Below are 24,743 nucleotides of genomic sequence, written 5' to 3'. Positions count from 1 at the left end.
ATTCTTAAGTACTTTAAATACAGGCTACTGGGCTTCAATATTGTATGACTGACGTTAACTTCTTAGTACCTATAATACAGGCTACTAGGCTTCAATATTGTATGACTGACGTTAACTTCTAAGTACCTATAGTACAGGCTACTGGGCTTCAATATTGTATGACTGACGTTAACTTCTTAGTACGTATAATACAGGCTACTGGGCTTCAATATTGTATGACTGACGTTAACTTCTTAGTACCTATAATACAGGCTACTGGGCTTCAATATTGTATGACTGACGTTAACTTCTTAGTACCTATAATACAGGCTACTAGGCTTGAATATTGTATGACTGACGTTAACTTCTTAGTACTTATAATACAGGCTACTGGGCTTCAATATTGTATGACTGACGTTAACTTCTTAGTACGTATAATACAGGCTACTAGGCTTCAATATTGTATGACTGACGTTAACTTCTTAGTACTTTAAATACAGGCTACTAGGCTTCAATATTGTATGACTGACGTTAACTTCTTAGTACGTATAATACAGGCTACTAGGCTTGAATATTGTATGACTGACGTTAACTTCTTAGTACCTATAATACAGGCTACTGGGTTTCAATATTGCATGACTGACGTTAAATTCTTAGTACTTATAACACAGGCTACTGGGCTTCAATGTTTTCTTAGTACCTATAGTTTAGGCTACTGGGCTTCAATATTGTTTGACTGACGTTAAATTCTTAAGTACTTTAAATACAGACTACTGGACTTCCATAGTTTATAACTTAGTACTACTTGATAGAACTTATAATATAGGATAATTGAGGTTCCATAGTTTATAACTAACAGTAACTTCTTAGTATTACTTATAATACAGGCTACTGGACTTTCATAGTTTATAACTTAGTATAACTTCTAAGTACTTATAATATAGATAATTGAGCTTACATAGTTTATAAGGAACGGTAACTTCTTACTAGTTCTTGTTATACAGGCTACTGGGCTTCCATAGTGGATTACCTTATATAATGGTAGTTATAATATAGACTTATGGCCTTCCATCGTTTATAACTGACGGGTAATTTCTTAGTACTTATAATATAGACTTATAGGGTTCCAAGTTTCGCAACTGACGGGTAATTTCTTAGTACTTATAATATAGACTTATAGGGTTCCAAGTTTCGTAACTGACGGGTAATTTCTTAGTACTTATAATATAGACTTATAGGGTTCCAAGTTTCGCAACTGACGGGTAATTTCTTAGTACTTATAATATAGACTTATAAGGTTCCAAGTTTCGTAACTGACGGGTAATTTCTTAGTACTTATAATATAGACTTATAGGGTTCCAAATTTCGCAACTGACGGTAATTTCTTAGTACTTATAATATAGACTTATAGGGTTCCAAGTTTCGCAACTGACGGGTAATTTCTTAGTACTTATAATATAGACTTATAGTGTTCCAAGTTTCGTAACTGACGGGTAATTTCTTAGTACTTATAATATAGACTTATAGGGTTCCAAGTTTCGTAACTGACGGGTAATTTCTTAGTACTTATAATATAGACTTATAGGGTTCCAAGTTTCGTAACTGACGGGTAATTTCTTAGTACTTATAATATAGACTTATAGGGTTCCAAGTTTCGTAACTGACGGGTAATTTCTTAGTACTTATAATATAGACTTATAGGGTTCCAAGTTTCGTAACTGACGGGTAATTTCTCAGTACTTATAATATAGACTTATAGGGTTCCAAGTTTCGCAACTGACGGGTAATTTCTCAGTACTTATAATATAGACTTATAGGGTTCCAAGTTTCGTAACTGACGGGTAATTTCTTAGTACTTATAATATAGACTTATAGGGTTCCAAGTTTCGTAACTGACGGGTAATTTCTTAGTACTTATAATATAGACTTATAGGGTTCCAAGTTTCGTAACTGACGGGTAATTTCTCAGTACTTATAATATAGACTTATAGGGTTCCAAATTTCGTAACTGACGGTAATTTCTTAGTACTTATAATATAGACTTATAGGGTTCCAAGTTTCGTAACTGACGGGTAATTTCTTAGTACTTATAATATAGACTTATAGGGTTCCAAGTTTCGTAACTGACCGTAATTTCTCAGTACTTATAATATAGACTTATAGGGTTCCAAGTTTCGCAACTGACGGTAACTTCTTAGTACTTATAATATAGACTTATAGGGTTCCAAGTTTCGCAACTGACGGTAACTTCTTAGGTTTTATAATATAGACTTATAGGGTTCCAAGTTTCGCAACTGACGGTAACTTCTTAGTACTTATAATATAGACTTATAGGATTCCAAGTTTCGTAACTGACCGTAATTTCTTAGTACTTATAATATAGACTTATAGGGTTCCACGTTTCGTAACTGACGGGTAATTTCTTAGTACTTATAATATAGACTTATAGGGTTCCAAGTTTCGTAACTGACGGGTAATTTCTTAGTACTTATAATATAGACTTATAGGGTTCCAAGTTTCGTAACTGACGGGTAATTTCTTAGTACTTATAATATAGACTTATAGGGTTCCAAGTTTCGTAACTGACCGTAATTTCTTAGTACTTATAATATAGACTTATAGTGTTCCAAGTTTCGTAACTGACGGGTAATTTCTTAGTACTTATAATATAGACTTATAGGGTTCCAAGTTTCGTAACTGACGGTAATTTCTTAGTACTTATAATATAGACTTATAGGGTTCCAAGTTTCGTAACTGACGGGTAATTTCTTAGTACTTATAATATAGACTTATAGGGTTCCAAGTTTCGTAACTGACGGGTAATTTCTTAGTACTTATAATATAGACTTATAGGGTTCCAAGTTTCGTAACTGACGGGTAATTTCTTAGTACTTATAATATAGACTTATAGGGTTCCAAGTTTCGTAACTGACGGGTAATTTCTTAGTACTTATAATATAGACTTATAGGGTTTCAAGTTTCGTAACTGACGGTAATTTCTTAGTACTTATAATACAGGATACAGGGATTCTAAAAGTTTGTAACTGAGGGTAAAATTTTGGTCCTATTTTATACACTAATGACCTTAGTTTATATCTGACGTTTATTCCTTAGTACTTTTCATGTATGCTTATGTTCTTCCATTCTGTATAACTTACGGTAAATCATTGGTACTTTAAATGAAGGCTAATGTGCTTCCATTGTACACAACTAACGGAGACACTTTGGTACTTTTTTGTTTTAATAAAGTGCAGAATATAAAAAAAAGTATTTTTTTTTAGTTCTATGTTGTGTTTTATATACACGAACTCCACATAACATATTATTCTTTGTACCGTTGAAAGTTTTTTTTACTTAGACTTTATACTTCGTTTTCGAATGTATGCAAATATTAACCTTTGAATTTGATAAATTCCATTATTTTTCAGAGATGAGATAAAAGGTAAGATTTGTTTCTGATTTTGACATTCCTAAATGTTAAATATACAACGAGTGTCTACATAAAAGCTTAGCCACAAGCAATATTAAATAAAAAATATATAAGAATGATTTGCGATTCAAATGCATATGTAAGTGGTGGAATGGCCCGTTATATTAATATTGGGTTTTATTTCGGCAATGATAGTACTTATGAAAGCATCCAATACCATAATTTAGTTGTTGTTTTCATTTCAGCTGATTCTAGGCCTCGGTTTGGGAGTGTCGATTCCACTTCGTTTCGTTATTATCGCTCTTACCGTTGTGGCGTATTCAAGAAGTCGGAAAAGGGACAGCAGACTTTCAAGACCGTTGCACAGGTAAACTTTCACATAAATTATAGCTGTTTCATCATGTTGAAGTTGGTTTGAGTAATGTTAACGGACTCTAAAACTGTCGGCATTTGTTAATCCCAGGTTTGATAACAAATTTATTTATCGCAATAAAGCAAAACCAAATTGTTTCTATGTTTAGCGCCTGCGGTTTTTGGGTTTCCCGATTAAAAAACAACAAAACAACACGTTTGATATGATCAAAGATCTTGCCGGATATTTGTAATATTTTAATAATTTCTTTGAATGTTATTCAAATGTTAAACCAATATGTTTTATACATTGAACTAGTATTTTTCGAATTTGATGTCAGACCGTGATGCATTCTGTGTGATTCACATGTTCAACAGACTTAAACACAAGTTTTATTTGAACTCTTTTTGAAGTAAAATATATCTAAGAATTGGAAATGGTCCAATTATATTTTATAGTCTACATAGGATGCCACTCATTTATTTTTTTTTTTTTTTATTTTATTATTCTATTTTTTTAGGGGGGGGGGGCTGGTTTTTTCAGGTAGCTCGATTGGTTTTCAAACCTAAAGTTGCCGCTAAACATAAAAACAAGTTGGTATTGCCTCACAAAAACATGACACAGAACATAAAGTATGATCTAAATTTGGCGCACACAACTGCATTAAGAAATTATTGATCACATGACTTTCTCTGTGCCACTGGTGTGTTAGTTCATTTATACTCGCACTCGGACAATGGCCATTCGGCTCCGCCAAACTTTCTATGTTGCTTTAAATACTAAGTTAACCATTTTTCAAGAAAGAAGTTATTGGTGGAATAATTTATTTTTTAAATTAAATCTCACTACCAAGTGCTGTTGTTTTCATTAATAATTAAATCATATTCGACGGAAGTAAAGCGAGGCTATAATACAATAAGTTTTGACACATTAAATCGGCGATTATTCACGAAAAAACATTGATATTATTTCTTCGAAAACGCGTGCATAACATTTATTTTAAAAACTGGAGCTTAATTATTTCTTCCTGTGAAATTTCATTCGAAATGGTTCGGTATTTCTCTAGTGGGAAGTCCTAAAACCTTAAAAAAGAGTCCGACAATTGCTCAGGTACTGTTTGCAAAGCGCTATGTTTTGCCCACTTATCTTCCACATTAGCACTTAGTGAGTCAGTGGTCGAGTTAGTGAATTCCTTTGTATTAAACATCCATTTCTGTTTAATAAAGCATTGTTTGAACCACGTGATTTTTCTTAAACATTATCTGAGACATTATCCTAGTCGTATACGAACTTATAGTTTTCCTTTAAATATTTAACAAAAAGTGAAACCGGGCCTTTAAATATCAATTGTGTTTCTAGGTTAAAGTTATCATTTTAAGCAGGTTAATAGTTTTTTACAACTGATTAATTTGGCGATCAAAATATGGCGGTAGAATTTAAAAGTAAAATTAAGAACTTTCGGCCGTTTGCAACAGAAAACATGTACAAGGAACTTGAGGTTAATGATTTTACTTGTCTTGTGGCATTATAATTATTCTATGTCTACTATTTGATGCTTTTAGAGCTCCATTTCTTCGTTATGCTTTGGAAATATGGATAATACCAAGTCTAAAGAAAATAAAGAACTCATTTTAAGTTTTGTAAACGCCTGTTTAAAATAGAATAAAAAATACATGTACAGCAAATGTTCATGGTGAGCTTGTCACATCTTCTTTAAGAACACATATTTGTTAGAAAAATACAATATTGACTAAAGGTTTAAAAAGGTCATATTATCATAATATACACTGTATTTAGGTATGCACAATTAAACTGCGTAATAAGTAAACAACTGGGTGTTAAAATGCCTTTGAGCGAGTACAGCTTTGATAATTCCAGTGTATCAAATGAAAAGCATTTTTGTGTATTTAAACAATTGAATAATTGATTTTTAAGGCAAGAGTGGTATCAATCAATTGATATTCTTTTTTGTATCAAACATTTAAAATCGTATTTTGTTATGGGCATTGTCTAGAGATATTCCCTCTAAGCTAACACCTATTCTTATGAAGACTTTAACTTTTTGTTGACCCAAAGAATAAAGAACAAAAAAGGATTGGACGTCATGAACTATATCGTTTATTTTGTAAAAGAAGATATATAGAAGACGAATTCCGTTTTATTTTCAATTGGTCATGCTTTGATATTTTCAAAAAGAAATACATTGAAGGTCATTACTATACTCGCACATCTGTACTAAAATCCTTCAACTGTTTCAACAAATGGACAAAAACTTTTGAAACTATCTTAATTTATAAATGGAACGTCATGTATAAGACGAACAACTCTAAACATTGAATTATAGTAATGATTGATATGTTTTTGTTCATTCTAACCTAATCTTAATATGTCCATAATTTGTGTTTTATTTGATATATTACCTGTGTTTTCACAATGTGTTCAATTATCATATTTATGTGTTTAAGGAGATGATTTATGTTGTACAAGTCTTTATAAATCATCTGTTATATTTTATTTTCCTAATATTGTGGTTTCAGTAGCATGCTCTTGCAAGAGTCATATCCGGTTTCACATCTCACGGGATTGTCTCGGGTGCCCTCGTTACGCATGGACAGTCGTAATGAACCATTCGAAGGACCACGGAAACTACCGAGATATGAAATAGGCCAGCAAGAAGATATGTCATACAACCCGTACGGCTCGTACGGCAATGCCGGATTCTCAAGGACCTTGCCTGCTCTTCTGGATAGTTACGAAATGAATCCGATACGCATGAAACCCTTCCCTTTATAAATATGTTCTGTTTTATATGCACTTGCTTTGTTTCATATTGTTTATTCTACAGCATATCTTTATAATTTAACTGTTAAAGAATCAGCTTTGTTCAGGAACATTCCATTCGAAATTAATCTGCTTTTGTTCATGCTTATATAGTAGTGTAGTTTGATATAAACAGATTCACAGTTATTGTTCCACTCAGTGCACACAAGGCATTTCAAATAAGGTATATTACGAGGTTTTCAACCGGTATACGAAATATAACTAGAAATAACATGGAAAAAAGATATTGACAAAAGAAATCTTTAATGACGACGAGATAGTCAAAAAGGTCAATTTACTGTACATATTAGATGTTAGCATACGTATGGACACACTAAGATCTGCAGTCAGATATCGCACAATGTGTTTACAATATTTACGTATTTTACACTCACAAATAAGTTGTTAGTATGTTCTAGGCCAACGTATACTTTATACTTTACTGAGTTCTAAGATATACGTCAATTCCCATCATTTTGCTGACTATCATGTTGAAATTTGAACGGTACATATTATTTGCACCATATATAATCCGTGCACTCGTTTCAAATTATATTATGCCATTTTAAGGTCTTTTAGAAGCATCGGACCATGTGTTACTCTTGTAATTATGTTAGCTCGACTGTGTCATTATCTTAGTATAAGTATGCATATGTATATTTTATCAATATTCTAGATGTTTTTTACATACAATATGTGTGAATGTATATATTTTGGCTGATATACAGTAGAATGTGTTGGAAATAAGGCAGGCACATTCTTGGGGGTCATTTCCATGTTCTTTGATATCATCAGTCATGTAGTTTCTTTTGACTGTTAGTGCATCCAATAACGACACATTGCTTCCGGCCACTTCGTTGTATTATTACAGTCCATTGTATCATAACAAGTAAGCGTTATATATCGGCAATAGTCAGCACTTCCGAGTTTGTTATGAAAAATCCCTCAGTACTGTAATGCCCGACACTGAAACTATTCAAGGGAAGCAATTCGGGAGTTATTGATCACTGGGATTGTCTATATTGGGGTGTATTTGTTATAGCCAAAGGCCCTATGTAACGAGAGTTGTTCATTTTTCTTCAGTGGGATTTTTACGCTCACCAAAATGGTAAGGTGCCACTAGGAATCCAAAATCCACTTACCATATGTGACCAATACGCTGCATGGAATCAATGAGGCGTGGCAAAGAAAGCTTGTTCTTATATATTGTCACGTAACGCCACCGCTCACTTAACTTTCGTGATAGTTCGTTCAGTAACCAACCAACAACTGTTCAAGTGTTCTAAGTCTTTATTAAAGTTCCACGTTCTTTCTAAGTATAATAATCAGTATATAATACAGCATGACATTTAAGGTAATCCCACATCCTAACTGCCGTCCATTAAGGACCCAAGGCCGCGTTGCTTGCCTGGCCTAAGCCAACTGTTTTCACATCCCAAATCATCTCTTTTATACTAATTTGTACTAATTTGTTGTCTACCTATGACAGCTTTACAACCACAGGAATACACGTTTTTGTAATTAACATGACCATTTTGTACATTTGTACCAGGTCGGCTGTCAACCATCTTCATATTCAAATGACAATCAAATATACCCTACATTACTAAACATGCAGTATGTAGACACATATCCATTTAATTAAATCTTAATTATATCTTAATTATAACGTATTACGTCACATTCTATAGTATTAAACTCTGTTACGTGACATTCGTCCCTTTTTTATCAAGATTTTTAAGAAAATCTTTGCGTCAACCCCAAACAATGGTTATAATTGAATAGATAAATAAAATCGTAAGAAACTATGTTTCTCAACCCCAAACAGGTAAATTAAAAAAAGTAATTCTGACAAAAAAAAAAATACGCAAAAGAAAATCTGTGCCTAAATCCCAAACAATGATATCAAATTGTATAGATACCGTCCCTTTTTAATGCAATATTTTCTTTTCGTAAGCAATAGAAAGTAAACTGACACGTTATTTGTCAAAATGTCTGACATAATATAGACGTATTGGTAATTAGCCCTCAGGTAATTAATAAACATAGTTAACAATTAGAAAATAACACTGCAGATTGAGTACAAGTAATTAACACTGACAGTACTGTTGTCAAATTTGGTAATTAGTCAATGTTTTATGTAGCGCTGTTTTTCATGTTATCATTCTGAAGACAGGGAATCATCGTTGTTGTTGTTGCTGCTGCCGTGTTGTTGTAGATGTAGAGTTTATAGCCAAGGGGTTGTTTGATTGTAGAATGTCCCCACCGACTCGAAATGTTCTGCCATTATACGACTGCTAATTCCGGAAGTGTACTTAGATAGATCTGTGCAAGTGTTCATGTTATTGAAGATGCTAACGATCTCAAGTTGGTGTTGTCCATCACACAGGAATCATCACGGTCCTTAAGACTTAATCATGTGACGTCAAGCTGAACACAGGTCATACGAGAATGTGTGCTTAGCTCCTCTGGATATTCCGAAGTGTAACCAATTGGTTAGCACATCACATACGCAATACCAGAATATAGTTCGATCCTTTATGAAACACCGATGACCACTTAACACAATATCGCCACTAGGTATATTATCTCGATATCCGCTGAAAAATAATGTTGATATTGACTGTTCGTATCACGTGACATATTACCTGTACTTTTACCTTTCATTGACATAGGTGTTGCTATTACCATGAAATTTTGTGTTGATATTTTCAAGCAGGCTTATATTTTGAAGGTGGCCCCATTTATAATTAATTACTGTATCTGTGCGTAAGTGTTCGTATGTTTGATTTAATGAATGTTTGACCTAAGTTGGGTTTTTTTGTGAAACGTTTTGTTTTTCATGAACAACATTTTATTTTATTAAGAACCTTTTTTAGGCAATATTTTACAAAGCTTATATGTTAGCTTTACCACACTAAAACACCCATTTATTCAACATGTGCATTACTTCCGTTCTGTCCTGCTTATCAGCAGATATCTAACAGATATTTCGAACAAGATTGAAGATTCGGTATGTTTATCATTTGACAACTTGTAATCTCATAATTATTCCATTATTTTAAGAAAACTAATACATAAGTGATTCAATTAATTTATTAAATAACTCACACCCTAATGTGACTTCACTTTTCATCTAGTTATTCAATAATGTACTTAAATGATTCTTCGTTTGCATTTAACAACGTTTTTTTCACACCTGTTTTACATTTTTTTATCGAATTTCTCAATATTTTTATCTTTGTTACCTTAAATACTCATTCTTTAGTTTATTCTTATTTAAATCAAATGGTTTTATTGTACTTAATAATGTAGATTGTTGTTAAGTCAGAAATTAGATTACTTAGGGGTTCTTTCAAAAAAACAGCTTTGCTCTGATTGCATTTATTATCCAAAACTTTAAAATTTTGCCCCGTTAAATATCCCAAAATTATAGCAACACATGTCATATCTAGGCAAGAAATACAAAGTAATAAAATGTCACTAACTTTTGTCCCGTGGCCTGGTCGCGCTGCAATGTCCATAGTCACTCGAACCGCAGTTGTCATCATGTACCTTTTTCTTTTACGTTTCAAATGTGATCCAATAGTTTTCAGTACTTCGCCGTTTTGTTCCACGTCAACCCTGTTCTTGAATATCTTCGGTCAGCAGGCACCAAACTTTTACGTGTCACGTAATGCTACTGTTCACTTAACTTTCGTGATAGTTCGTTCAGTAACCAACCAACAACTGTTCAAGTGTTCTAAGTCTTTATTGTTCCACGATCTTTCTAAGTATAATAATCAGTATATAATACAGCATGTCATTTAAGGTAATCTCACATTCTAACTGCCGTCCATTAAGGACCCAAGGCCGCTTATCTTGCCTTGTCTAAGCCAACTGTCCTTTTACATCCAAAATCATTTCTCTTATACTAATTTGTGGTCTGAATATGACAGCTTTACAACCCAAGGAATACACGTTTTTGTAATTAACATGACCATTTTGTACATTTGTACCAGGACGGCTGTCAACCATTTTCATATTCAAATGTCAATAAAATATGCCCTACATTACTAAACATACAGTATGTAGACACATATCCATTTAATTAAATCTTAATTATATCTTAAATATAACGTATTACGTCACATTCTATTCTGTTACGTGACAATATTTTGCAGGGTCTCAGTGATCCCATTTGATAATATGACTTTGTAACATAACTTACGGCGCAGGAGTGATATAACCCCATGCAATAATTTTCATATATATTGTCGGTGTCAACAAACTCAGCTCCACGATGAAACGAATGGTAAAGAAGGCTGGGCTAATAATCCAAACAAACACATCCCTGATCACAGCGCCATGAAATACCGCGTTCGGAAATTAAATGACAACAATGTTCCTGCGAACCAGATTATGCAAACATCGGTACACAAGAACATTGCATCTATAAACAACTATAGCCACATAAATCCAAATCAACACAAGGTGATGTCCAGCAGCCTGTACTCCAGTGAAAATACCCCGTCTACTTCCTTGCAAAATGCTCATTTTAGGCAGCTGACCAGCAATGCTCTTGTCAGTTCACACACAGTCACAGTCACTCATTCCAAATCAAGTGCCACTTTTTTTATGTGGATTTTAGAACATTTAAGAAGATTTATGGTGCCGAATTCACGGAGGTAATGTCCTTGTGCACATCTATCAAATGACAAAAATACATGCTGTAATCGACCAGCTACAAAGCGGATTTGCCCTATTGAAAGCGACTGTGACGCTGACGTATGTTCTTTTTAAACTTCAACCGCAAAATGGCATTAACACACTCGCGTGATAACTAACGTCACGCAGTTATGACATTGCTCTTATTATTGATTGCTTGATTTTAATATATTGAAATATGTATTCTTTTTTTTTAAGTGAAAATCGGTTGTTTATTGAGGCATAATTTATGTTTTTTTTGTTCTTAATTAAATGCTTTTTATGTCCTTTGTTTCTTTCCTGCGGATGAAACATCCTAATAACACGTATTTTAAATTATTCGCACTATGACAAGAGAAGTGTATTGAAGAAACCTTTACCTAGATTTCGACAGTAAATTAGTTATGATATAAATAGAATCCCAAATTCGTGTTTATTTTGTATCAAACCTAATAAACTTGTCATTAAAAATCGATAAAAATTCGGCAGAGCCTCGTTTTTATCGTTTTAAATCGAACTCGTTTAATAAATTCGATTCAAAATAAACACTCATTTCAGATCCTCTGTATAAAAGATTATAAACACACGTGTCGTGAGATATTGTAATGTATAATACTTATCTATTTGATATCAATATTACCTGCTTTGACTGTTCATGTTATGCATCCTTTGCCGAAATAGATGTATCCTTCTATTCTAGTTTCATTTGCAATATTGTTTGCTTCGTAAAAGCTCATATGCTTGAGTATTGAGGTAATGCAATACCAACGTTTACGAACAGGTTGAAATACCTTTACAATCATAATCAAAGCGCTGAAAGCGCTGCAAGACTGTCGGTGATGTAACTGAAGCAAGCAAACACTACCACTAAGTTCTTTCCAATGAAACGTAATCAAATGATTTCATACACATGATGAAACCTTTTGAAGGTGGATGAAGACGGATAAATGAGATTATAATAAACCCAAATGTATTGGCCGTACTTATCATGTATTCAAACGACTTCAAGATTCTTAATTCAAGTTTCCTAAGTTTGAACCGCTTTAAATCAGTTAGATGCATATTCATTATGTTAGAAATGCTTCAATATATGCTCTTTGACGTCGCTTATAACAGTTTCAGTAAGCAATTACATGCTTTCATTTCATTTGGTTCAGTTGAAGCCAATGTTTTTAAAATGCAAATACAATACAAACTAAACCCAAGACGCATGGGACATTTGGATATTTGAACATATCATAAAAGAATATTTGCTAAAGTTATTCATATTGTGTGAAGTGTATGTAAGATCAATGTCAAGGTTATTTTGGCTAAAAAAAGAAGTGTCCTTGTTTTATAACATTGATGAAATAGCCTGCCTTAAGTATAGTGACATATATATTGTGGCGACGTCAAAACGTTGTTTAACTTCTTTTGAAGAGAAAACACATGTTAAAAGAATAATAACACATTTGTGTCCATTGTTTTTTTAAATATTAAACTTAATTCACATAATGATAACGCTTGGTAGAGTGCGCTTAGTATCAATCTGTGCAACTTGTGTAACACTTTCATTTAACATTTATATCTTATCATCTATTCAGCATTGTCTAAATACGAACCCAAAACTTCATGATGGATTACTGGCACAAATTGCAATTGGTTCGTGATCTTGGATCAAATTCAGTTATTGTTGCTAAAAGTACATGAAATGTATAAGGTCAATAAATCCAGTAAAAATTGACATGTCTACACTGCTAAATGTAAAAAGCCCGGACACAAACATGTATACTATGACATATAAATGTCAAATGTGCCCTGACCTTGTATCGACCCGTGTCAAGGTCACTGCACATCGTCTCAATAAGGACAACATTTGTACCAAGTAATATGGCAAACAATTAATGCAAAAGTATTTATAGCGCGGACACGAGCATGTGTACTCTGACCTTTAAATGTATCATGTGACCTTAACCTGTGAGGTGTGGATCCGGGTCAACGTCACTGCACATCATCTCAATGAGGACAGCATTTGTACCAAGTAATATGGTAATCCATCAATGCTTAAGTAAGTTAAAGCGCGGACACAATCATGCGTACTATGACCTTTAAATGTCTCGTGTGACCTTGACCTTTTAGGTATGGACCCGGGTCAAGGACACTACACAACGTCTCAATGAGGAACACATTTTACCAAGTAATATGGTAATCCATCTATGCATAAGTAAGGAATAGCCAAGGACACGAAATGTTTCAGCCAGGCGGACGGACGGACGGACACTCTGACAGACGGACGAAGTGCATTCCTACAATCCCCTCCCCACTCCTTGGCGGAGAATAAAAAACAAATTTGAATGGTGCTGTGGAATCATAACAAGAAAAAACCCTAATTAAATCATCTTTGAAATTTGTTTTCTAGTTTGTTTTTATTATAAAAGTGGTATATAATACTGGGAACTCAGGTGTAATATAATACTGGGGCCTCGGTTGGTATGTTATAAGGGACCGCGGTTGGTATGTAATGCTGGGACCTTGGTTGGTATGTAATACTGGGACCTTAGGTGTTGTGAAATATGATGGCCTCGGGTGGTATGTTATGCTGTCACCTCGGTTGATATGTTATACTAGGACCTCGGATGTTATGTAATACTGGGACATCGGTTTGTATGTATTACTGGGACCTCGGGTGTTATATAATACTGGGACCTCGGGTGTTATATAATACTGGGACCTCGGGTAGTATGTAATACTGGGACCTCGGGTGGTATGTAATACTGGGACCTCGGGTGGAATATAATACTGGGACCTCGGGTGTTATATAATACTGGGACCTCGGGTAGTATGTAATACTGGGACCTCGGGTAGTATGTAATACTAGGACCTCGGATGTTATGTAATACTGGGACATCGGTTTGTATGTAATACTGGGACCTCGGGTGTTGTGTAATACTGGGACCTCGGGTGTTATGTAATACTGGGACCTCGGGTGTTATGTAATACTGGGACCTCGGGTGTTATGTAATACTGGGACCTCGGGTGTTATGTAATACTGGGACCTCGGGTGTTATGTAATACTGGGACCTCGGGTGTTATGTAATACTGGGACCTCGGGTGGTATGTAATACTGGGACCTTGGATTTTATGTAATACTTGGACCTCGGGTGTTGTGTAATACTTGGACCTCGGGTGTTGTGAAATACTGCGACCTGGTGTGGTATGTAATACTGGGACATCGGTTGGTATGTAATACTGGCACCTGGTGTGATATGTAATACTGGGACCTCGGTAGTTATGTAATACTGGGACCTCGGGAAGTATGTAATACTGGGACATCGGTTGGTATGTAATACTGGGACCTCGGGTGGAATGTAATACAGGGACCTTGGATGTTATGTTATACTGGGATTTCGGGTGTAATGTAATATCTCACCTCCTTCATGAATGACGCTATCCGATTGGCCTAGAGCGATCACGTGAACGACGTGTATAATCCATACCCCCCTGTAATTTCCAGTAAGTTTCATACCACCCCTGTAATTTTCATACTTCGCTGAAAACGTAACAAAATAACGGCCGAAAAAAATGTAACTTCTCTCTCGGCTTATCTTTTCACTGTAGGGGAGCTATCTCATGCACGTTATTGAATATCCATTTTATTCAAGCAATCTGTTGAGTGTAACCGACTGTTTACCTGAGCCATTCGTTACAAAATGGCGACTCTAAAACGGTTTACAAGCACAACAAGTGACGAATCTGTCGAAAAAAGGTTAAAACTAAATTTAGGAGAGATGCTTTGATGCAACGAGAAATCTGCAAATGTGCTGAGGAGCTACCTTCAAGAAATTGTTAAAAATAAAGTGTTAAAACAGTTAATTGTTAAACTGTTGTTGTTTTTCTTATTCTCACATTTATTGACTGTGATACATCTTTCTTGTTCAGTTATAATTTAATGTAACCTTACTGAGCAAATATATATGCTGTTAAACAATTGTATTACTATATTTACATTGTTATTGTATTTGTTCCAAATAAACTTGATTACATAAACTTTCTGTTTTTCTTAAAATATAATTTTGAGGCAACATTTAAGCGTTATATTTTCAAAACAAATACGTTACAGTATTATCCTAATATAGTCTTATTATTTAAAGTACTCGCTTCGCTCTCGCATGGTATGAAACCACTGGGGTGTATATCACGTACCCCCCCCCCCCAGCTACTAACAGTGTAACTAATAATACTTATACCTTAGGTGTTATGAAATACGATGACCTCGGGTGGTATGTAATGCTGGCACCTCGGGTGATATGTAACACTGGGACCTCGGGTGTTGTGTAATCCTAGGACCCCGGGTGTTGTGTAATACTTGGATTTCGGATGGTATGTAATACAAGGACTTCGTGTGTTATGTAATACTTGGACCTCCGGTGGTATGTAATACAAGGACTTCCGGTGGTACGTAATACTTGGACCTCGGTTAGTAAGTAATACTGGGACCTCAGGTTGTATGTAATACTGGGACCTCGATTGGTATGTAATACTGGGACCTCGGGTGGTATGTAATACTGGGACCTTGGATGTAATGTAATGTTGGGACATCGGGTGTAATATAAACTGGAAGCTTACGTGTTATGAAATACGATGACCTCGGGTCGTTTTTAATGCTGGGACTTCGGGTGATATGTTATACTAGGACCTCGGATGTTATGTAATACTGGGACCCTACGTGTTATGAAACACGATGACCTCGGGTGGTATTTAATGCTGGAACTAAAGGTGATATGTAATACTAGAACCTCGGATGATATTTTATACTGGGACCTCGGGCGTTGTGTAATACTGGGACCTCGAGTGTTGTGTAATACTAAGACTTTGGGTGATATGTAAAACTGGAACCTCGGGAGTTGTGTAATACTGGGATTTCGGGGGTTGTGTAATACTGGGACCTACGGTATTGTGTAATACTGGGACCTCGGGTGTTGTGTAATACTGGGACCACTGGTGTTGTGTAAAACTGGGACCTCGGGTGTTGTGTAATACTGGAACCTCGGGTGTTGTGTAATACTGGAACCTCGGGTGTTGTGTAATACTGGGACCTCGGTTGTTGTGTAATACTGGGACCTCGGGTGTTGTGTAATACTGGGACCTCGGGTGTTGTGTAATACTGGAACCTTGGGTGTTGTGTAATACTGGAACCTTGGGTGTTGTGAAATACTGGGACCTCGGGTGGAATGTAATGCTGGGACCTCGGGTGTTGTGTAATACTGGGACCTCGGGTGTTGTGCAATACTGGAACCTTGGTTGTTGTGTAATACTGGGACCTCGGGTGATGTGTAATACTGGAAACTTGGGTGTTGGGTAATACTGGAACCTTGGGTGTTGTGTAATACTGGGACATCGGATGGTATGTAATACTAGGACCTCGGGTGTTGTGTAATACTAGGACCTCGGGTGTTATGTAATACTGGGACCTCGGGTGGTATGTAATACTAGGACCTCGGGTGTTGTGTAATACTAGGACCTCGGGTGTTGTGTAATACTAGGACCTCGGGTGTTATGTAATACTGGGACCTTGGGTGTTGTGTAATACTGAGACTTCGGGTGGTATGTAATACTAGGACCTGGGATGTTATGTAATACTAGGACCTCGGGTGTTATGTAATACTGGGACCTCGGGTGTTGTGTAATACTGAGACTTCGGGTGGTATGTAATACTAGGACCTGGGATGTTATGTAATACTAGGACCTCGGGTGGTATGTTATACTAGGACCTCGGGTGGTATGTAATACTTGGACCTCGGGTGGTATGTAATACTTGGACCTTAGGTGTTGTGTAATACTGGGACCTCGGGTGTTATGTAATACTGGGACCACGGTGTTGTGTAATACTGGGACCTCGGGTGTTGTGTAATACTGGGACCTCGGGTGTTGTGTAATACTGGGACCTCGGGTGTTGTGTAATACTGGGACCTCGGGTGTTGTGTAATACTGGGACCTCGGGTGTTGTGTAATACTGGGACCTCGGGTGTTGTGTAATACTGGGACCTCGGGTGTTGTGTAATACTGGGACCTCGAATGTTGTGTAATACTGGGACCTCGGGTGTTGTGTAATACAGGGACCTCGGGTGTTGTGTAATACTGGGACCTCAGGTGTTCTGTAATACTGGGACGTATGATGTTGTGTAATACTGGGACCTCGGGAGTTGTGTAATACTGGGACCTATGTTGTTATGTAATACAAGGACCTCGGGTGTTGTGTAATACTGGGACCTCGGGAGTTGTGTAATACTGGGACATCGGGTGTTGTGTAATACTGGGACCTCGAATGTTGTGTAATACTGGGACCTCGGGTGTTGTGTAATACTGGGACCTCGGGTGTTTTGTAATACTGGGACCTCGGGTGTTGTGTAATACTGGAACCTCGGGTGTTGTGTAATACTGGAACCTCGGGTGTTGTGTAATACTAGGACCTGGGATGTTATGTAATACTGGGACCTCGGGTGGTATGTAATACTGGGACCTCGGGTGTTGTGTAATACTAGGATCTCGGGTGTTGTGTAATACTAGGACCTCGGGTGTTGTGTAATTCTGGGACCTCGGGTGGTATGTAATACTAGGATCTCGGGTGTTGTGTAATACTAGGACCTCGGGTGTTGTGTAATATTGGGACCTCGGATGTTATGTACTACTGGGACCTCGGGTGTTGTGTAATACTGAGAGTTCGGGTGGTATGTAATACTAGGACCTGGGATTTTATGTGATACTGAGACCTCGGGTGTTATGTAATACTGGGACCTCCGATGTTATGTAATACAAGGACCTCGGGTGTTGTGTAATACTGGGACCTGTTGTGGTTTGTAATACTAGGACCTCGGATGTTGTGTAATACTAGGACCTCGGATGTTATGTAATACTAGGACTTCGGATGTTATGTTATACTGGGACCTCGGGTGTTATGTAATACTGGGACCTCCGATGTTATGTAATACTAGGACCTCGGATGTTGTGTTATACTAGGACCTCGGGTGTTGTGTAATACTGGGACCTGTTGTGGTTTGTAATACTAGGACCTCGGATGTTATGTAATACTAGGATCTCGGATGTTGTGTTATACTAGGACCTCGGGTGTTATGTAATACTAGGACCTGGGATGTTATGTTATACTCGGACCTCGGGGGTTGTGTAATACTGAGATCTCGTGTGTTATGTAATACTGGGACCTGGGGTGTTGTGTAATACTAGGACCTCTGGTCTTGTGTTATACTAGGACCTCGGGTGTTGTGTAATACTGGGACCTCGGGTGGTATGCAATACTAGGACCTCGGGTGTTGTATAATACTGGGACCTCGGGTGGTATGCAATACTAGGACCTCGGGTGTTGTGTAATACTGGGACCTCGGGTGTTGTGTAATACTGGGACCTGGGGTGTTGTGTAATACTAGGACCTCGGGTCTTGTGTAATACTGAGACCTCTGGAGTTGTGTTATACTGGGACATCGGGTGTTATGTAATACTGGGACCTCGGGAGTTGTGTTATACTGGGACCTCGGGAGTTGTGTTATACTGAGACCTCTGGAGTTGTGTAATACTGAGACCTCTGGAGTTGTGTTATACTGGGACATCGGGTATTATGTAATACTGGGACCTCGGGAGTTGTGTTATACTGGGACCTCGGGTGGTATGCAATACTAGGACCTCGGGTGTTGTGTAATAATGGGACCTCGGGTGTTGTGTAATACTGGGACCTCGGGTGTTGTGTAATACTAGGACTTCGGGTGTTGTGTTATATTGGGGCCTCGGTTTTATGTTATACTGGGACTTCGGGTGTTATGTAATACTAGGACCTCGGGTGTTGTGTCATATTGGGACCTCGGATATTACGTTATACTGGGACCTCGGGTATTATGTAATACTGGGACCTCGGTTTCATGTTATACTGGGACTTCGGGTGTTATGTAATACTAGGACCTCGGGTGTTGTGAAATACTGTTACCTTGGGTGTTATATAATACGTGGACCTGGGGTGTTATGTAATTCTGAGACCTGGGATGTTATGTTATACTAGGATCTCGGGTGTTGTGTAATACTGGGACCTCGGGTGTTATGTAATACTTGGAACTCGGATGTTATGCAATACTCGGACCTCGGGTGTTGTGTTTTACTGGGACTACGGGGGATATGTAATACTTTGAACTCGGATGTTATGCAATACTCGGACCTCGGGTGTTGTGTTTTACTGGGACTACGGGGGATATGTAATACTTGGACCTCTGGTGTTTTATAATACCGGTACCTCGAGTTGTATGTAATACTGGGACCTGGGATGTTATGTTATACTAGGATCTCGGGTGGTATGTAATACAGGGACCTCTAGTGGTGTGTTATACTGGGACCTTTGATGTAATGCTATACTGTGACCTTGGGTGTTGTGTAATACTGGGACCTCGGTCGTTGGATATTCCGGAACTTTGGGTGCAATATAACACTGGGGCCTCTTTCGGTGAGTAATTTTTCGAGGGTGTTAAACTGGAATTTACCATCGAATAACACTCATTAATGTATTAAATAAAGCCTGGGGGATTTAACTTTCGCGCCAAACACCACGTGACTAAATTCGGAACTCCTCGGCCATTTTTATCGAAAACAACCTAAGATAATTTGGATGGTTTACATACTTAAAAAGTGGCACGTGTAAGTCCGCTGCAAGTAGATCGCAGAGTATTTATATTTAGCAGTTAAACTTTATGACTTAAATTTACTCGTGGGAATCTTAATGATGTTTGCATTAAATCACCTCACTGGCAATCAATTTAAACATAGAGCAATTAATACAACCCTAAAACAGTTCATTTAATAAATGTTGTAATTAAAAAAAATAAGAATTACTTAAACTGATGTACCGGCATACATCCGTTGCTGTTTTCGATAAAAATGGCCGAGGAGCTCCTAATGAACGTGACTACAGAGCAGGCAGAGCTAGTGTGTCAAATATGTGCAAACACGAAATTAGTAAGATTGACATACACCTCCATATAAATGAGAAGGAATTTCATAATTGAAAGTATGGGATTACAGGTCAGTATTTTTCATAGCATTAGACCTACGATGTAATGTCAATTATTCAATCTGCCGTACACATGTTGGTCGAGCATAGGTTAATGTTAACTTTAACAGTTCGCCTTATTATTTCTGCGCAGTAATGGGTATCATACAACCAGAAACTTTGAATACAATTTGCATCGAAAATGCATATGCATGTTAATGATATAGGAAGTATACGGGTACTGGTCATAAATAGGATCATCATGTAAAATACCAGAGATTGTCAATATACATAAATCATAAAACGCTAGTGCTTCATACACCGTTTCTTTCGCAAAGAAATATGGGTATTTAAACGTTGGATATAAAATTAAGAACGTATAGAAGCCTTTATGACGGGTAGTTGTAATTAGCAAATTAATTTCATTCATTTGGGCTGCACAAGGCATGATCCATTTACAATTGTCCTATTTAGGCGTATTCTATAGGATCGAGTTACAAACTTAAAGATCGATTTACTTGTTTACTACGACACTAGGACACAAAAATTACGGTGAATACAAGAAGCAGTTTGTATCTTAAGCAGGGTTTTGTTTACCTTTAAAAGCAGGTATGATCATCTGTGTTTTCCTCATACAATTTAAAGAGTATAATAACTAAAACGGTGTGACGGATCAGTTATTTTAAATGTTTACAAAGGTGTTACAATAGGAAAGATATTCGGTAAGTTTTACAAATGGAACTTTTCATTATTGAATTCTTTGTTAAACAAACTGCACGTGAATTGTTAATATTGCAGAAAGTGTTAAGTGTGATTACTTGTCTAAAATGTTTGTAAGAGTCGATTTTTTAAACTTTTACCCAAAATTGGACCATTCGAAGACTTGTAGTGGTTTAAGAGAGTCAACATGCACAATGATTTAACGTGTTAAAAGTAATAAATGATTGTAAAAACTTGTTATTAGGATAAATATATACGCGGTAAACTGTCCTTCGTCGTTGTTTTGACGGGTCATTATATTCGAAAAATGTATACATGATCGATGATTAAAACTGAACATTGGTTAATCAATATGTCAATGAAAACATAAACCTAATGATAAACGCGTTACAAATAGTGTTAGCTGTGTACTTTATCTGGTCTTATAGCTGGGTTTTTTATAACGTTGTGGTAAATATTGGCTCGTAAAAGCAAAACATGTAATAAAGGCTGTTTTGTGGACAGTTAATAACATGTAGGCCTTGCGGTGCACCGAACAGTGCGACGTCTGCTACAATCTTGTCGATTTCTTCGAATGCAACCAGCTCCAGGACCTGGAAAACGTTGGTCCTGCACAACACTCTGGGAACCCCGAACTCATCGGGCACGTGCTCGATCGGTCAAAACGCCCCGTTTAGTATCGGGCGATACCACACGGCTAAGCTTAGAAGATAATTCACTATATAAAAGCGTTTGTGAAACATCGCGTGTACGTGTTCATGTATATCGATCTGGTTACTTGTTTTTACCGCGTTAAATTCCAATGTCAGTGCTTCAAATTGCGATTTGTGTTTAATGCGCTCATCTGAGTAGAAAATGTTGATGCAAATAACATAAAGATACGACTGTTCTCATCAAGGAAGGTATGACCTAGATGAAGTTAAAATATGTTTGTAGTTTAAGTATGAGGACAGGTACAATGACTTGATAAGTTAAAACAGTATTACATTCTCTATTCCATAAAGGTGTTATTCTGTTACACGAAAGGGTATTACAAATTCAAGTTCTATTGGATTTATGTATCATATTAACGACATGTCCCGTATTCATGGCTCTTAAAAGATCTGAAGTTACAAAACAGCCGTAATTTTAAATCATATGCTTACAGTTTAGATACTATGGTGGAAACTATGTTGAAACATTTATTTTAGCCCACCGGATAGGCATTTCTAGCACACCGGTGAATTCAGCCGTGCTTGAAAACTCCATCTGACATCCCCCAATGCCAGATAAGTCACGCGCTGTGACGTAATTTTTTCTATTTCTTTTATTATGCACTTTACGTAACCATAATAATGAAATTTCAATAGATGAGTTTCTGCCCCATTAACTTTACAAAAATATACCTTCAAAACAAAGCAAAATGAGCTTTAGAAGACGTGATATCGAAAGAACTTAATGACGCTTGCAGTGAATACAAATTACTGCGCATCATGACGTCAGTAAACATCATCGCACGCGCTTTTTATGTATTTTCTTCACAAAAAATGAAATTTAGGTATGCTAGAAAAAATATCTATCATAATGTGTCCGTTCCGGATAGAAAAATCCGACCATCGGGCACACTGCGTTGCCGGTAATTCGACAAGCCTAGTTACCTGGTAACGCAAATGCCCTCGGGTCGTATTTTTTATCCGGAACGGAAACACATGACAGATATTATTATTCCGGTGACGTCAGCCGTGCTGGAAAATTCCATCTGACACCCCCACCCCATGCCAGATGAGTCACGCGCCGTTATATATATTTCTTTCTCTTATTATATACTTGATGTAACAATATTAATGAGATTTAAATAGATGAGTTCCATAAACATTAACTTTGCAAACATATACATTCATGACAAAACATAATAACCCATAAAAGACGTGATATCGAAGAAACTTATTGGCGTATGCAGTGAATACAAATTACAAAGCCTCATTACGTCAATAAACATCATCACACGCGCTTTTTGTAAAAATGACAAAAATACGTTTTTTATGATTTTTCTTAAAAACAAATGAAATATAAGGTATGCTAGAAAAAAGATATATTATGTGTGTCCGTTCCGGATAGAAAAATCCGAATCCGACCCTCGGGCACGCTGCGTAGCTGGTAACGGGGCAAGCCTCGTTACCTGGCAACGCAGGTGCCCTCGGTTCGGATTTTTCTATCTGGAACGGGAACACATGACATATATTATTAAGAAGTACATAGGCATGATATAATCAGAACTGATGCAAAATGAATTGGACATAATAACAAAGGATGTGACACACAAGACAGCTGTGGCGTTCACTAATGAACATTGCAAACATAACAAGACTAACATTCATGCAATTCTCTACCAATTCGGGGTCTCTAGTCCGAAGCGTTTTTATATATTGATTGGAAACCGATTTTCGACTCAATGTAATCTTAAGGTTACCACGAGATTTACTCTGAAAGTCCATGTGTTGATCCTTACTAATTATACGGGAGTGGTCCCAAATCGTATTGATATGAAAAGTTCACTTGAACCATTTAAGGGGCGGTGGGGGGATTGAGCGACCCGCCACTAAATCGTAATGCATATTTATAATAAAATGTTAAACAATATGTGTTGTTGATATGTTTACTCAAATATAAGATAAAAAATCTAAGAATTAAATCATTAATAATTTAATGGACTTTTACTTAACTAAGATTTATGTACATGTCTTTTTGAGTAAATATTACTTCAAATCAGTTAGATTTACAAGCAATTTTATGACAAGTATACAAGATACAAGACAAAATATTTTTTATTTAAAGTCAGGTGTATGATAGCAAGAAAACATTACAAGATACAATAATCTTTATTTAAAGTCGGGTATGTGTTATCAAGAAACATTAGCTAAATGCGCTATTTTTCGACATGAATAACAAACGTACATAACATATCTAAACATAATAATGAGCTTGTGACTTGGAAGTAAAAGAATATAGTTTAAAATAGGTACAAATACTGGAACAAGTACTTACAAAAGCTCTTCCTTATTATTTTCATGGATACAATTCCAAAAGCACTGATCACAGTGATAACAATGCTGTACGGGCAACCCACACGCGCACGGTTTCGCTAGTTGACAAACCACTGTTAAATCGTTAGTTTATTCAAGAGTATAACTTAAAGGATAATCGTATACATTTAAATAGCGAAAATTGTGAGCATCATTATATACATGGGAAATACAGCACGGTACACTGATGTGTATTAAAAATCAGATTAGTTAAACAAGAAAAACATCCTCCGAAACGTTTTTTTCTGAGCTTTGATGAATTTGGTCCTAAGGTTCGTTAACCATTATATCAAAAACCCGTAGCCTACGAGCTTGAGGATAAGTTATTTAATATAAATGTTGCCAAAAGTTTGTAAAAGCGGTATAAGACAAAATTTGTTTTTGAACCTTGATGTTTCCATTTCCTTTTATCAGTGTATACAATAGTTTGTTTATAACGGTTGTTTTTCATCAAACATATTTTATAATTTTATTATTTTTACGACCATTAAAATCTCTCTCTCTCTCTCTCTCTCTCTCTCTCTCTCTCTCTCTCTCTCTAGATACAATAATAATAGAGGAAGTTAGTTGAGAAATGTATTAGTGAATTTCATATTATGTTGTTTAAATGTTGGTTAAATGTAACAAGAACTCCATTATAACATCGTTCGTTAACTGATATTTGAATTTCTA

General features: G+C 36.4%; 1 protein-coding gene across 3 annotated transcripts in view; it reads left to right on the top strand.

The window, feature by feature from the left end:
- Nucleotides 1-20,833: 20,833 nt before the first annotated feature.
- LOC128211731 (protocadherin Fat 4-like) overlaps nt 20,834-24,743 on the top strand; it is a 44,288-nt gene continuing 40,378 nt past the window's right edge. Inside the window, exon 1 of one of the 3 annotated variants that reach the window (XM_052916762.1) lies at nt 20,834-20,898. The gene's annotated coding sequence lies outside the window, so the exon portion shown is untranslated. The remainder of the gene's footprint in view (nt 20,899-24,743) is intronic. The other 2 variants (XM_052916761.1, XM_052916763.1) reach the window with 2 other exon arrangements.

This window comes from Mya arenaria, chromosome 12 (genome assembly GCF_026914265.1).
Source record: "Mya arenaria isolate MELC-2E11 chromosome 12, ASM2691426v1".
NCBI lineage: Eukaryota > Metazoa > Mollusca > Bivalvia > Myida > Myidae > Mya > Mya arenaria.
This window is presented reverse-complemented; position numbering and strand designations above follow the sequence as displayed.